The 16,578-nt window shown below is 37.6% G+C and overlaps 1 non-coding gene across 1 annotated transcript; it reads left to right on the plus strand.

The window, feature by feature from the left end:
• Window positions 1-14,198: 14,198 nt before the first annotated feature.
• LOC131159012 (small nucleolar RNA R71) lies at window positions 14,199-14,304 on the plus strand. The gene has a single exon (XR_009137626.1). It is a non-coding gene; the product is annotated as a small nucleolar RNA R71 (small nucleolar RNA).
• Window positions 14,305-16,578: the final 2,274 nt, after the last annotated feature.

The raw sequence follows: 16,578 nt of genomic DNA on the forward strand, positions 1-16,578 counted from the left end.
TACTAGATATGATCTTTTCTCCTCCACAACTTTTAGACAAATGGGATATGAAAAGCATGAGCAAGGATGGTTTCAAAAGGGTGAAAGACATCAAAGCTGTTGAACCAACTCCACCTCATGTTCAACAACCAGCACCTCTTCTGGATGCACCTTCATGGTTTATGTCTTATCATCAACAGTTCATGGAATTTAGTACAGAAATGCATGCTAACAACAACACTATTTAGGAAAAATATACTTCTCCATACCAAAGAAGTGGCCGAATTAAGCAACATATGATCGGCACTTCCTCTTCACGCGGAAAGGCTCCAATGGAAGTCGAGTCTGATGGAAGTGAAGAAGGAGATGAAGAAGAAGGAGAAGATGATGATTCTGATGATGATGTTGGAGACGCTTAGATCTATTGTTATTTGAATATTCCAAATTTGAATTAAAAACAGTTTTGTGACTTATTTTTGTTTATTGCTCTTATTGCTCATCTCTTTGAAGAATGTTATTGATATGTCATGTTGTTATGTTTAGGACATATTAATTATCACATGACAAATGGTATTCTCTATTTTTATGCTTAAATTCTAATCTTTGTCTTAGTATGTATGCGCTTATTGCTTTATCTCTTTTTGATTGATGTCAAAAGGAGGAGAACTTTTGAGCAAAACTGAGACAAACCTAAGACATATAAAAATATAAAATTGAAATATACAAATATGGCACAGCTGAGACATATATTGTTGTTTGACCATAGATCTTGAAAAATGAACTTACATGGAATCTGAAACTGAATCTGATACTCTCTAATATACCATCAAAAGAATGATTGTCTTACTTTCCAAATATTGTTAAGCGTATGCTTATTATAAGGGGGGGTCTTATTAAGGTTCACTCAATTTTTGCTCCTTATTTGTCATCATCAAAAAGGGGAAGATTGTTGGCCTAACAAGGCTTACAAATCTTATTTTAATGATAACAAATTAAGGGAACTAAACATATTTTGGTTAAGTGATGATGTTTTAGGAATCAAGCGTATAAATTCAAGATCAAGTGCTTACAAGCTTTGTTGAAAGATTATACTCCGAAAGAAAAGTGGTCAAATGAAAGCTTAAAGTATACTTAAAGCATGGACTCAAAGATATAAAAAAAAAAAATCTGATGAAGCTTAAAGCATATTGAAGCTTGAAGACAAGATGGACTCAAGAAAGACAAGCACGAAGACTTAGTGCTTAGAATGTTTAAGTTTTAAAGAGTCTTATGTAAGTACTTCATTTAATGTTAATATGGATCCATTGAAGCTCTTAGGTTTCTTTATTGACTTAGAGACCAAATTTTTAAAAACCAAGAAAATATTTTCAAAAGTCTCAAAACAATATGGCAAGTATAAAAGTTAACAAAGGTTTTTAGAAACAAAAATGAAAAAGCATATGTTGTTGCACGTTTAGGCGACTAACCTTGTTTGGTCAGGCGACTATACTTTTATGCTGAAATAATTTGGGAAGATAGAATAGGCACAGTCGACTGACCCCATGAGTACAGGCGACTAACCCCATTCTGACTTTTAAATTTCGCTGGTTTTTAAAAGTACAAACGACCGACCCCGATAGTGCAGTCGACTGTATTTCGTAACGGTCAAATTTAAACAGCTAAGAAAAGTTTCCAAATTTAATTTCTTGGACCCCAAACTTTATAAAACTTGGGAAATACTCAAAGCAACTTGGGGAACATGAAATAGAAGCTTTTTTCATTTATAAATACATGGGAACCCAAAGGATTTTAGACACCAATCAATGCCAAACAACATTCAAGCTACATTGTTTATACTCTTCAAACTCTCATTGCATACACTCTACTGAAGTTTTTTTGCTGAAATCCTTGAAAATCAAATCACATGGTTCCTTGCTCACTTACTGAGAAATTCAAATCTAAAAGCGAACTCGGTGATAAATTTCTAAGATTCAATTCTTCCTATATTGATATTTAATTAAAGTATTTTTTGTTGTGCATTCAATTGTACTAATCAGCTCTTTTGAGAGTGTCATTATGCACAAATTGTATCTTGTTGCTTTTTGATGGTTTAGGTTGTTGAATCATTGGGCTAGTGAGAGGGGATTCTTACTAAGGATATTTGTTGATGGTTCAGCGATTGGATCGTTGTACTAACGAAAGGGGATTCTTGTTAGAGAGGTAGTAAGTTTGGCCTAATAAAAATTGTTAGCCTAACAAGGCTTAGAACCTTATTTTGATGACACCAAACTAAATGTGTAACGACCTCAAATTTATATCATTTTTTTTTCACATAAGAACTATACTGATACCCCCGCTATGAAACTCGGGCCACGAAAGGCACCAGGGTAATCATGTATACAATAGTCATACCTACGCAACAGAAACATAAGCCATATAACCGTAAATACCATACAATACCAAAAATCTGTATTTCTAAACCATAGCTATATAATACATCTCACTCCATAAATATAAATATCCCAAAAACACAAAACCCTGTACAAACTTATCCTACAACCAGGGTAACCAAGTAAATTCTCTAACCGCGAGCCTGATCTGCTCGCCTAGCTAGCTCACCTGAAAAATGTTAAAGTCATAGGGTGAGTCGACGCTCAGTAAGCGAAAATATGCTATTACTAGTGTGTGGCGACTAAGTTACATATATTTAAAATAACATCTGAGCTGTATCTGTAAAGCATATCTTACATTTTTCGCAGTTTAAAACATAACTGTATCATCTGAGTTTTCTACTTTTCATACTGCTAATATCATACTATATTTATTAAATACTATAAAACTATATATATATATATATATATATATATATATATATACACACACATAACTGTGCTTTATCCCTAAAAAAATGTATGTCATGATTTGACCCCTCATGATAGGGTTGTGCGGCCCGTAGGCGGGACTTAGTCTGGTTGGCCCTCCAGATAAGTCACTATACTCTACACTACCTCAGGCCATCCAAACTGCATACTCTCTTAAGCGTGGGACTGGCTGCTACCTCATCAAACTAGCCCCCTCAACCCAGCGAACTGGGGAGCTACATCCTCTCTAAGCACAATTAACGATACCCACACACATCTGAGATATGTGGTTGCACTCTATCTGTATTAGCAACGGTACTTTGTTCTGTATTCTGTATCTGTATCTGTCTGTAATATTTTAACAGGAATGTGATACTATATATATACATATATGCTCTTTTACTGTTTTCATCATGTTTCCAAAATAACCATAACATTATAACTATGTACTATAAATACTGTAATATCTGTATATTTGTAGCATCTTCATGCTATACTGTATAATCTGTCTATATAATCTATCTGTATCATTTTTTTGTAAAATCTGTCTATATACTCTGAGTGTTATGGCATTTAGGAAAACATGGCTTTCTTTAAATACTATACATACAAATCTGAATAAACATTTGTATACATATATGTATCTATATATATATATATATATATATATATATATATCTATTTGGGAAACTATCTAAATAAAAGTTGTATATACACATATATCTGTCTGTATAATCTCCTTGAATAACTAGCTATATCTGTATGTTCTGTATAACTTTATATATTGGAAATACTGTATAAAGTTCTACATCAAATATTATCTACTCGAGCCATACATACTTTAAAAACATATATTCTGTAAAACTACATAATAACTAGTATACATGTATGTTTGTAAAATTTCTATTAATATATCCAAATCTCCTAGCATAGCATATTTCCCTTACCTAGTTTCTGAAAAAACCCCTACGGACTCTGACCCTACACCCGCAAGGTTCTCCACTCAACACCCTGAAAATGACATTCCCCGGAACGAAATATCAGTATTTTCCTGCATACAACATTTTTCATAACTACAAGGAAAGCATATTCTAAATAAAACACCTTACCTTGAGTTTGGGATGAATTCCAAACTATCTCCACCAATGATCAGCTGCAGCAGACTTGCAGAGAACTTTGTCGAGAGCGTTGTGGTGGCCTCAGATCTTCAATCCGGCGAGAAACAGAGTCGAGATCGAAGAGAGAAGGAGAGGAGTGCGTTTTAGAGAGATAAAGGTAGAGTTTGCACGAATTTTGCTAAAAAAATCTGGGTTTTCACTATTTATAGCCTTGGATTCATCGACAAGACACGTCATCTCGTTGACGAGTCTTTTAGTAATTTTGTCGACAAACTTCCTCCCTCGTCGACGAATTTTAGACTGCCCCAAGAACCTGTCTCAGTATTCTCTTGTCAACAAGACACACCTTCGTCGACGAGACACTCAAGAACCCTCATCAACAAAACCCTTGTGTTCGTCGACGAGGCGCTCAAAAAAAAATTTCTCGGGCTATTACATTCTCCCCTCCTTATAAAATTTGGTCCTCGAAATTTACTCTCTGTATCATCCTCTATCATCCCATATAGGCAAATGGTCTACTTATTTTATTACTTACCCTCACTTGTGGCAAAGGAATACCGTGGTTACAATTATGTTCTGGGAGATTACGTATAAAACTAAAAATAACTACCCACTAACTAAATCAATACATATACCTGCAAAAAGAAACTTATCTAACTACTTATACTTTACCTGCTATCACCAATCTTTTGGAATAACTGAGGGTATCTCAGTTTGATCTTCTCCTTGAGCTCCCAAGAAGCTTCCTCTATAGCGTGATTTTTTCACAAAACTTTAACTAACTGAATTTCTTTATTGCACAGTGTTTAAGTCTATTTGTCTAAGATCTGAACGGGCACTTCTTCATAAGCTAATGATTCTTTAAGCTCTATTTCTGAATAGCTAATGATGTGGGATGGGTTTGGGACGTATTTCCTTAACATAGCAACATGAAACATGTCATGTATTCTAGATAATGCTGGTGGTAGAACTAGCCTATAGGCAACTGACCCTATTCTTTCTAGTATCTCAAAAGGGCAAATATACCTAGGACTCAACTTGCCCTTCTTCCCAAACCTCATAATTCTTTTCAAAGGAGCTATTTTCAAAAATACTCGATCTCCCACATCAAATTCTAACTCTCCACGGCAAGTGTCTGCGTAGCTTTTCTACCAACTCTGCGTAGTGCTGATTCTTTCTTTAATTCATCGGACCTTGTCACATGCCTATTGTACAATCTCTGGATCCAACACTCACCTTTCACCTACTTCATCCCAAAAAAAAAGGAGAACGACATCTCCTACCATACAATGCCTCGTAAGGTGCCATGTTGATACTAGACTGATAACGGTTATTATAAGCAAACTCAACTAAAGGCATAAATTGGGTCTAACTAACCCCCAAATCAAGCATGCAAGCATGACGCATATCTTCTAAGGTCTGGATTGTCCTCTCAATCTGACCATTAGTCTAAGGGTGGAAAGCAGTGCTAAATGCTAGCTATGTACCCATAGCTTCTTGAAAATTTTTCCAAAATCGTGAAGTGAACTGAGGATCTCGGTCTGAAACTATGGATACCGGTACCCCATGAACACGAACTATCTCTTGAATATAAATCTTTTCCAACCTGTCCATGGAATAACAAACTTTAATAGGAATGAAATGAGTAGTCTTCATCAGACGATCAACAATCACCCAAATCGCATTTAACCCCTGTCGCACTGGTGGTAACCCCGTAACGAAATCCATCGAAACGTGATCTCATTTCCACTCTGGAATGAATAATGGCTGCAACTGTCCTGCCGGTCTCTGGTGCTCAACCTTAATCTACTGACAAGTCTAGCATTTCTATATAAACTCAACTATCTCCCTCTTCATTCCACTCCACCAAAAATACTCCCACAGATCCCTATACATTTTTGTACTTTCGGGATGAACCGTGTATAGGGACTTGTAAGCCTCCTCCAATATAATTTTCCTGATCTTGGTATCTATAGGAACACAGAGCCTAGTATGAAAATGCAGGGCTCCGTCATCTGATATGCTGAATTCCTCACCCTGACCATCTCATACTCTTGCCATTACCTCTGTCAATTCCTCCTCATCACCCTGAGCTATTTTAATCCTTTCGTATAGTGTAGGCTAAACTACAAGACTGGAAATGACTGCCTGAGGATTCTCCTTTATTAACTCTATACTAAGCTACTCCAAATCTATCAAAATTGAGTGTTGAATTTCCATAGCTGCCAGCACGAGTCTTACTGATTTCTTGCTCAGAGCATCCACCACCACATTCGTTTTCCCTAGGTGGTAACTCATGGTGCAATCGTAATCTTTAATGAGTTCAAGCCACCTTCTTTGCCTCATATTTAGTTCCTTCTGAGTAAAGAAATACTTCAGGATCTTATGATTCATGAAAATCTTGCACTTTCCATCATATAAATAATGCCTCCAGATCTTTAAAGCGTAAACTACTACAACTAACTCCAAATCATGCACAGGGTAATTCTTCTCATATTCTTTAAACTGTCTAGACGCATACGCAATAACCCTGCAGTGCTGCATTAATATGCACCCAAGACCCTTCAAAGAGGCATCACTGTATATTACAAAATCGTCCTCCCCTGATGGGATAGCTAATACCAGAGCTGAAACTAAGTGCCGCTTTAGCTCCTGAAAACTCTGCTCACAGTCATTGGTCCAATCAAACTTCACATTTTTCCTTGTGAGTCGTGTTAATGGACCTAATAGTCTAGAGAAGTCATCTACAAAATGCCAGTAATAGCCTGCTAATCCTAGAAAACTCCTAACCTCCTAAATATTTCCCGGTCTTTCCCAACTTACCACTACCTCTATTTTACCCAGATCGATTAATATACCTGCTTCAGAGATCACATGGCTGAGAAAAGTAACCTGCCTTAACTAGAACTCACATTTCATGAATTTCGCATACAATTTTCTTTCCCTCAATATCTGCAATACCAGCCTCAAATGATGCTCGTGCTTCTCAAAACTCCTCGAGTAGACCAGTATATCATCAATGAACACAACCACAAACTGATCTAAATATTGATGGAACACTCGATTCATTAAGTCCATAAATACTTCTGGTACATTAGTTAATCCAAATGGCATCACTAAAAACTCGTAATGCCCATATCTGGTACGGAATGCGGTCTTCGATATATCTTATGCTCTAACCTTCACTTGATGGTAACCCAACCGCAGGTCAATTTTAGTGTAAACCTAGGTCCCCTGGAGTTAATCAAATAAATCATCGATCCTAGGGAGAGGATATTTATTCTTGAATATCAGTTTATTTATCTCCCTATAATCGATGCACATCTCATTGTTCCATCTTTCTTTTCCATAAACAGAACTGGTGCTCCCCAGGGTGACACAATGGGCCTAATTAAACCCTTATCTAGCAATTCCTATAGTTGATCTTTCAATTCTTTTAACTCAACTAAAGTCATATGGTAAGGTGCTTTAGATACTGGTGCAGATCCCGAAAATAGATCTATAGTAAACTCAATCTCATGTTTAGACGGCAAACCAGGTAATTCTTTTGGAAATACATCTGGAAATTCTCTTACCATGGGTATGTCGGCTTGTTTCAATTCTTCTTTTGGCAATTCTTTTATGTATGCAACATACCCCTGGCAACCACCCTCAAGTAGTCTCCTCACCTGATTGGCTAACACCAACTGTGGCAAGGCACGTAAGCGTGATTCTACGAATTTGTATTTTTGCTCACCCGGGGGTCTAAAAATCACTACTTTCTGTTGGCAATCAATACTGGTGTGATGAGTTGCTAGCCAATCCATGCCTAGAATCACATCAAATCCCTACATATCTAGGACCACGAGATCCGCGGGTAGCACTCTCTCCTGAATACTCACTAGGAAATTCCGAAGTACTTTACTTCATCTTACTACAGATCCCATCAACGTACCCACAGATAGTTCTACATTTAATGGTTGTGTCTCAACTCCAGTCATTCTTACATATCCCACCAATATAAAGGAGTGAGTGACACCTGTATCAAAAAAAACAACAATTTTATATGGTAAAGCAATAAGGGTACCTGTGACCACATCTCCAGCCATCTCAGCATCACCCGGCATCAATGCATAGACCCTCGCTGGCGTAGTATTCCTCTGCTGACCTCCGCGGAGTGCCTGATATCCACCTCGAAATGGTCTAGGAGCTGGTGCATAATTCAATGGCATCTACACGATCGAGCCATATGGCCAGGTCTCCCACAACGATAACAGACATTCTCTCCAGTCGGCACTACTTGGGTCTCTCTATCCACATCTAAGACAAATGGCAGAAAATTGTCTGCTCTAAAATCTACTGTGCTCTACTATCTGCCTCTGACCCCCGCCAGATCTACCACCTCTCCAAGGGCCTCGTTTGGGACCCACCTAAAAACCCGAGGGTGCGGTCCTCTTCTTCTGACTCAGCACCTCAGTCTCCCTCAGTAGACTCTCCTCTGCTATAATAGCCCTATCAACCAACTCTGTAAAATACTGGATCCTCAATACTGCCACCAGTCTGAAAATATCTCGCCTCGGGTTCCTCTCGAACATTCTGGCCTTCTTCACTTTGTCTGGGACAATATAAGGGCATAAACACGATAGCTCGATAAATCTCACAGCATACTGCTGGACAATCAATGATCCCTGGGACAGACTCAGAAACTTCTGTACTCGAGCCTTTTTGACTGAGGTAGGATAGTGTCTATCAAAGAATACGTCCCTGAATCGGGCCCATGTCATTGGCACTGGGATCGCCCTCTACTCCTCCATCAATATGGTGGCTGACCACCATCTCTCGGCCTCCCCTGCCAGTCTATATGTGGCATATAAGACTCTCTGCTCGTCTTTGCAATGAAGTACTGTCAGAATCTTCTCCATTTTCTGCAACCAATTCTCTGCAACTGTAGGGTCAGCTGCTCCAGAGAATGCTGGCAGGTTCATCTTCATAAATTTCTCCATGGCACATCCCTGAGCTGAAGATGGACCTCCCTGCTTTCTAGAGCTCTGAGCAATCTCAGCCATAAGTTGCTAAGCCACACTACATAGCACAAAATCTGAATCTTCGCCGCCTGCGCCAGAAGAATCCGCTCCATCACCTCCACTAGCGTGAGCGCTACTGCCTCTTGGGTCCATCTTGTAAATATATAGCACACTGTTTTAGAATCCTATTTCCTATACAAACCTAACTTATTCCACACAGCTAAAACTCCAGATCCCCTATTATCAATCCCTCATATTCCTGACCCTAATCAAATCTTGCAATCTAAACACATGACTCGTCGATAGTTTACTATGGCTTTCCTGAAGTCGTCACTTTAGGAAAATCACAAAAATGATCATGAAAATCCTGTATCCAAACCAAAGAATAAAACCTCAAATCTTGTCCTATATTCTGGTATTGTTTTCCGCTGCACTCTAGAGTTTTCAGCACCTAGCAGCCTATGCTCTGATACCAAAATGTAACAACCTCAAATTTATATCATTTTTTTTTTCACATAAGAACTATACTGATGCCCCTTGCTATGAAAATCGGGCCACGGAAGGAACCGAGGTAATCCAGTATACAATAGTCATACCTACACAGCGGAAACATAAGTCATACAACCATAAATACCATACAATACCAGAAATCTGTATTTCTAAACCATAGCTATATAATACATCTCTCTTGGGAAATATATATATATATATCCCAAAAACACAAAACCCTGTACAAACTTACCCTACAATCAGGGTAACCAAGTAAAGTCTCTAACCGCGAGCCTGATCTGCTCGCCTAGTTGGCTCACCTGAAAAATGTTAAAGTCATGGGGTGAGTCGACACTCAGTAAGTGGAAATATGCTATTACTAGTGTGTGGCAACTAAGTTACATATATTTAAAATAACATCTGAGCTATAATAAAGGATAAATTTGTAAAGCATATCTTACATTTTTCGCGGTTTACAACATAACTGTATCATTTGAGTTTTCTACTTTTTATACTGCTAATATCATACTATATTTTTCAAATACTATAAAATTATATACATATACATAACTGTGTTTTATCCCTGGAACTTTGTACATCATGATTTGACTCCTTATGATAGGGTTGTGCGGCCCATAGGTAGAACTTAATATGGTCGGCCCTCTAGATAAGTCATTATACTCTACACTACCTCGGTCCGGCCAATTGCATACTCTCCTAGGCTCGGGACCAGCTGCTACCTTGTCAAATTGGCCCCCTCAACCCAACGAACTGGGGAGCTACATCCTCTCCGAGCACAATTGACAGTACCCACACACTATCTGAGATATGTGGTTGCACTTTATCTGTATTAGTAACGGTACCGTGCTCTGTATTCTGTATTTGTATCTATCTATAATCTTTTCACAAGGATATGATACTATATATATACATATATACTCTTTTACTGTTTTCATCATGTTTCCAAAATAACTATAACACTATAACTTTGTACTGTAAATACTGTAATATTTGTATATCTATAGCATCTTGATGCTATACTATACAATTTGTCTATATAATCTGTCTGTATCATCTGTCTGCATAATCTGTCTATATACTCTGAGTGTTATGGCATTTAGGAAGACATGACTTTCTGTAAATACTATACATACGAATCTGAATAAATATTTGTATACATATATGTATATATATTTGTTGGCGAAACTATCTGAATAAAAGTTGTATATACACATATATCTGTATGTATAATCTCTTTGAATAACTGGCTATATCTGTATGTTCTGTATAACTTTATATACTGGAAAAACTATATAATGTTCTACATCAAATATTATCTACTCAGGCCACACATACTTTAATAACACATATTCTGTAAAACTACATAATAACTGGTATACATTTATGTTTGTAAAATTTCTATTAATATATTCAAATCTCCTAGCATAGCTTATTTCCCTTACCTAGTTTCTGAAAAGCCCCTACGGACTCTGGCCCTACACCTACAGGGTTCTCCACTTAACACCCTGAAAACGACATTCCCCAGAACGAAATATCAGTATTTTCCTGCATACAGCATTTTCTATAACTACAGGGAAAGCATATTCTGAATAAAATAACTTACCCTGAGTTTGGGATGAATTCCAAACTATCTCCACCAATGATCAGCTCCAACAGACTTGCAGAGAACTTTGTTAAGAGGGTCATGGTGGCCTCAGATCTTTAATTCGGCGAGAAACGGAATCGGGATCAAAGAGAAAAGGAGAGGAGTGCGTTTTAGAGAGAGGGAGGGAGAGTTTGCCCTGAATTGTGCTGAGAAATCTGGGTTTTCACTATTTATAGCCCCACATTTGTCCATGAGACATGTCATCTCGTCGACGAGTTCTTTAGTAATTTCATAGACGAACTTCTTCCCTCATCTATGAATTTTAGACTGCACCAGAAACCTCTCTCAGTATTCTCCCATCGACAAGACACGCCTTCGTCGACGAGACACTCAAGAACCCTCATCGATGAAACCCTTGTGTTCGTCGACTAGGTGCTGGAAAAAAATTTCTCGGGTTATTACAAAATGAACTTAACATGTTTTGCCAAGGCCAATTTCAGGGCTTAAATGATTGGTTATAGAGATTAACCTCAAAAGTTCTTGCAAAAAGACCAAGTTCTTAAAAAATCAAGGTCAAGTCTTTTTAGAGATGCCCACATGAAGAATATACTTAAAGACTTCGCCCATGGTGAAGCAAAAGACAATTGAAGAAAGGAAGCTCAAAAGAATGGAACCCACTACATGAAGACTTAGTGTTTTAGAAAGTTCATAATATTAAGAGTCTCATGTAAGTATTTCATATTTTCAGTATAAATGTTTGAAACTCTTTAGGAATGATTATAGACTTAGAAACCCATTTTTAAGACCTTCGAAAATACATTTTTCAAGTTTCATATCAAAAATTTCAAGATTAAAAGCTAAAAAGAGTTTTTAGAAACAAAGTCTTAAAAACAGTAATTTGCATGCTCAGGCGCTTGACTGAGTATTCTTAGGCGACTGAACTTTTATACGGTTTTTAAGAAATGCAAACAAAACCGAGACAGACGCCTCACAGATCCTTCTCAGGCGACTTACCAGTTTTTGAGGTTGAGTCAGGTGACTAACTGAACACACTTAGGCGACTGACACAGCACTGACTTTTGAAATACGCTGGATTTTTAAAGTGACAGGCGCCTAACACTTTTTGACAGACAACTAACTTTCGAAAAATTTGAAATAAAGCAGCGTGGGAAATTTTTCAAAAATGATTGCTTGGGCTCCAAACTTTGTATAAACTTGGGAAATACTCCAAATAACTTGGGCAACGTGAAAATTACTTTTAGAACTCTATAAACACATTTTAATTGCAAACCAACAATTACCAACAATCAATTTAAAATCAGCATTCAAGCTTACATTCTCACTTTCAAGCTCTTCTACTGAAATACACATTGTTAAAAGTCTTCACTGATTCTTGCTAATCAAATTCTTGTCAATTCGGAGTTTTCTAACGAAATTTCAATCCAAGAAAGAATCCACGGTGATATTTGCATTGAGCTTCAAATCTTTATATTGATTATATTGCTGAAGTATATAGATTTCAATTATACTAATCAGCTCTGTTTGAGAGTATTTTTGTACACTAAATTGTATCTTGTTCTTCTTGTAGTTTTTGACGATTCAGGATTGTTGAATTGTTGGATTACCGAGCGTGGGGTATTGCTTGAAAAAGAGGGCTTCATCCTACTTGAAGGAGTGTGTAAAAGGTTTGCTTCGCCCAGTTAAGGGAGCAGTATAGTGAAATCCTTGGGTGGTTTGCCTAAGGTGAGGACGTAAGGGGTATAACCAAACCTCATAAAAATCTCGGTGTCACTCTCTTCTCTATTCTCTTTTAAACTTCAGCACATATAAATTGCATGGATTCTTATTGAACTTTTGGAAATTAATTTATGATTGAGAATTGCAGAAACCTTTTAAGGGAGTACGTTTATTGATTATTGCGGAAACCTTCTAAAGGAGTGCGTTCATTATACGGGTCATTCATTAGCTACAACTCAATATCAAAAGATTGAATCTTGGAAGCTTGCTGGAATCGTTACACTATTTCATATTGTGAAGCTTATCTTGATTGATTGAATTAACTTATTGAGTTTTGGTTTAATTTGCTGAAAGAAGTATTAAGTAACTTGCAAAGTATTCAAATTGATATACTCATCCATAAAGACTTAAAATTAAATTTATGCTTGGCTGAATTTGTGATTGAAAGTCAAACCTTACATTTGTGATTGCTAAAACTAAAAAGAGTTGAAAAAAGAATTAATAAAAGGAGTCATAAAGAAATTTTTAAATCCCAATTCACCCCCCTCTTAGGAGTACACCTTAACTTTTCAAAAAAGTTGGAAAGGAGAATCTTCACAGCGGTTTTCTTGGAGCAAGGATGTAGGTCTTGGACCGAACCTTGTAAAAATACGATGTCACTCACCTTACCCTACTCTCTTTAATTTTCTGCATTTATAAATTGCGTGGATGCTTAGTTAATTTCTAGAAATTAATTTGACTTTGATAATTGTGGAAACCTTGATTAAAGAAAGTATGTTGATTACGAAAATCTTGATTAAAGGAAGTACGTTGATAAATATCAAAGTACATTAACAGATTTAAACGCAAGTAACTTATTTGATATCGAATCTAAATTTTGAAGGCTTTTTGAAATTTCTATTTTATTTTGAAATCAAGCTTATCTTATTGATTGGATTCAATTTTGGTCATTGCAAACCAATTATACTTATGTAATTGAGATTGGTTAAAGTTCAAAGGATTTCTTAATCATTGTGTTTGTGTGTGATAGCTGAAAAGAAAAGTTGGTTTCAAAACTAACCAAAGGAACTTATTAAAAAGAATTTGTAAAGAAATTTTTTAAATCCCAATTCCCCCCCCCCCCCCCTCTTGGGAGTACACCTTACTTTTTTCATTATCTAATTTCTTAACAATGGTGTACAATGTAGGTCCAAGGTCATGGTCGATGGCTAAATCATAGATTCCCTTAGAATGGGAAGAAGACGGTTAGGAAGGTCTATGAGCAGCAACAATATGTTGAGGAGAATTCTCGGTGCGGGTCTCAAAGAGAGTCCAAGCCTCATTCTCATGCTTCGTGAGGAAAGTACCTCCACAAGATGCATCGACCATAGATCTATCATGCTCAGCTAACCCCTCATAAAAGGTTTGCACTGACCGCCACCTATGGACTTGATGGTGTGAGCATTTATGCAAAAGGTCCCTAAAACGCTCCCAAGTCTCAAAAAATTGCTCACCGTCTATCTTTGAGAAACTGGTGATTGCCTTCCTAAGCTGGTTAGTCTTCCTGATGGGGAAGTCCTTTTTAAGGAATTCGTGTTGCATGGTGGCCTAGGTGGTCACCAAGTTTGACTCTAAGGAATTTAGCCAATACTTGGTTTTGTCCTTTAAAGAGAACAAAAATAGCCTTAGATGGAGGGAATCATCACCAAAGTTGGGTATACAGATGGTGGAACAAATTTCAAGAAACTAATCAAGATTCTTGTATGGATTTTCAGTCGAATTCCCAAATAAGTTAGGAAGCATCGAGATAATGGAGGTCTTGATTTCGAATTGATCTGCCTCAACATTCAAGGACCGAATACAAGACGGCGATGTGTATGCATTGGGTGTGAAATAGTCCCTAAGGGGCCAAATAGGTTGCTCTTCTGCCGCAGGTCTACGGAGGGCAAGGGGTTCCACATTTTGGTTTTGATGATGAAAACTGGGAACTAGTTGACGTTCAGCCATGACTTTAGGTTCTGAGGACTCGGCTAACTCTGAACCAGCTGTAGATTTCCTAATTGACCTATAGGATCTCTTAATCTCAGAGTCTATAGGCGCTAACTCGAGATCCAAAGATTGCAATCCCAGCATATAAAAATTCAACACACAATCAAGCCTTCCAATATCAAACAAAAATAAAAATCAAAAGAAAATAAAGGAAAATAAAAATACATAGTAGACTACACTAGGAATTGGCTCACTAACATAATTGAATCCCCAGCAACGATGCCAAAATTTGGTAGGCTCGTCAAGGCTTGGGTCCTTAACTAGCAAAAATAATATTTATAACCTAACTAATCCCAAGTTCAATAAAACGAGGAGTGAGTCAGGTGTCGATCTCAGGGACTCTAGTGCAGCGGTCAACCAATTTTAATCTAGCTAGCTTACTATGTCGAAAGAAGAATGAAAAGTTTAAAGTTTGGGTTTTTCTATTAAACTACGAAAGTAAGTAAATTGAATTAAATTATCTATGGAAAGCAAGTCTCTGATTATGAATCCACCCTATCCTTTAGTGAGTAACACCTAGGTTCGGTCAATTATCCATACTAGGGTTTCAAAGATAAGTCATTCACTTAAGTAGCATAGGGTAGTCGGGTTCGCACCAATCGTCCGGAGCACGATCGATAGAACAAGGTATACCCTATCTAGCGAACATGAATTCCTTTTTAGTTCCACTCGAGTGGCATAGGGTAGTCGGGTCACACCAATCGTCTGGAGCACGATCGAGAGACAAGGTATATCCTATCCAGCGAACACGGGTGTCGCGACGTCCTGGAGCACGTGTGCCCTAGCGTCACGAGCTAAGCTTGTTCAAGGCATTATGCTTGCCTGTGACCGCTTATCTCGTGTGTTTGGGATGGGTTTCCATCATGTAAATACTAGTGTAAGGTTATTTTCCAATATTTATTTCATTGTAAGCCAAATAAGGCAGTATGACTCCTCGGTCACTTTGATGTTTCCTAGTGCCAGAGTGAGAATAGCCCAGAAAGCTCTTTAGGGGAGGGTGAGTGTTCATCAATCATTATAAAACTCACTAGCAATTGTCAACGTGCTTAGCCTACTTGCCTCCCTCGCTAAGTACAACATGTCAACGGAGGATTTGTTAATGAATTACGTTTGCTTCAATGTCTACTGCTTGGTTGCCACGGCTTTCATGAATTGATTATTATTTCCGCTGCTATCTGAATGAATGTTAATGAAAGTGCTTTGTGGATGAATGTTGGTAAACGATAGGCTAGCTAGTTAAGTAAGAGTGCTTTAACTAGCGCCGCACGGCCCTTCACAATAGTGTGAAAAAGTCGGACCACGATCGAGAGAACAAGGTATACCCTATCTAGCGAACATGAATTCCTTTTTAGTGTAATCCACTCGAGTGGCATAGGGTAGTCGGGTCACACCAATCGTTTGGAGCACGATCGAGAGACAAGGTATATCCTATCCAGCGAACACGAGTGTCGCGACGTCCCAGAGCACGTGTGCCCTAGGGTGGTGAAATAAAATTCAAATGTTTAAGTTTTCAAGAAAAATAGGAATGGAGTCATCACTAACCTTTTAGTGTGGTTAGAACATATGATTTCTACCCAATTAAGGGTAGAATTGGTCTACGTTACCAAAGCAGGAATCGGGAGTTCGATTACATGAGGAGAAGGTATTAGCACCCCCTACACGTCCGTTCTTACGAACGGTACCTAATTAATTAAAAATTATCCCATAAATTAAATTCAATAAGCCTTTGAAATTAATCCCTTTTTGAATTTACAAAATGTGCATGCAAACAAATAAAT

The sequence above is a fragment of the Malania oleifera genome, chromosome 6 (genome assembly GCF_029873635.1).
Source record: "Malania oleifera isolate guangnan ecotype guangnan chromosome 6, ASM2987363v1, whole genome shotgun sequence".
Taxonomy (NCBI): domain Eukaryota; kingdom Viridiplantae; phylum Streptophyta; class Magnoliopsida; order Santalales; family Ximeniaceae; genus Malania; species Malania oleifera.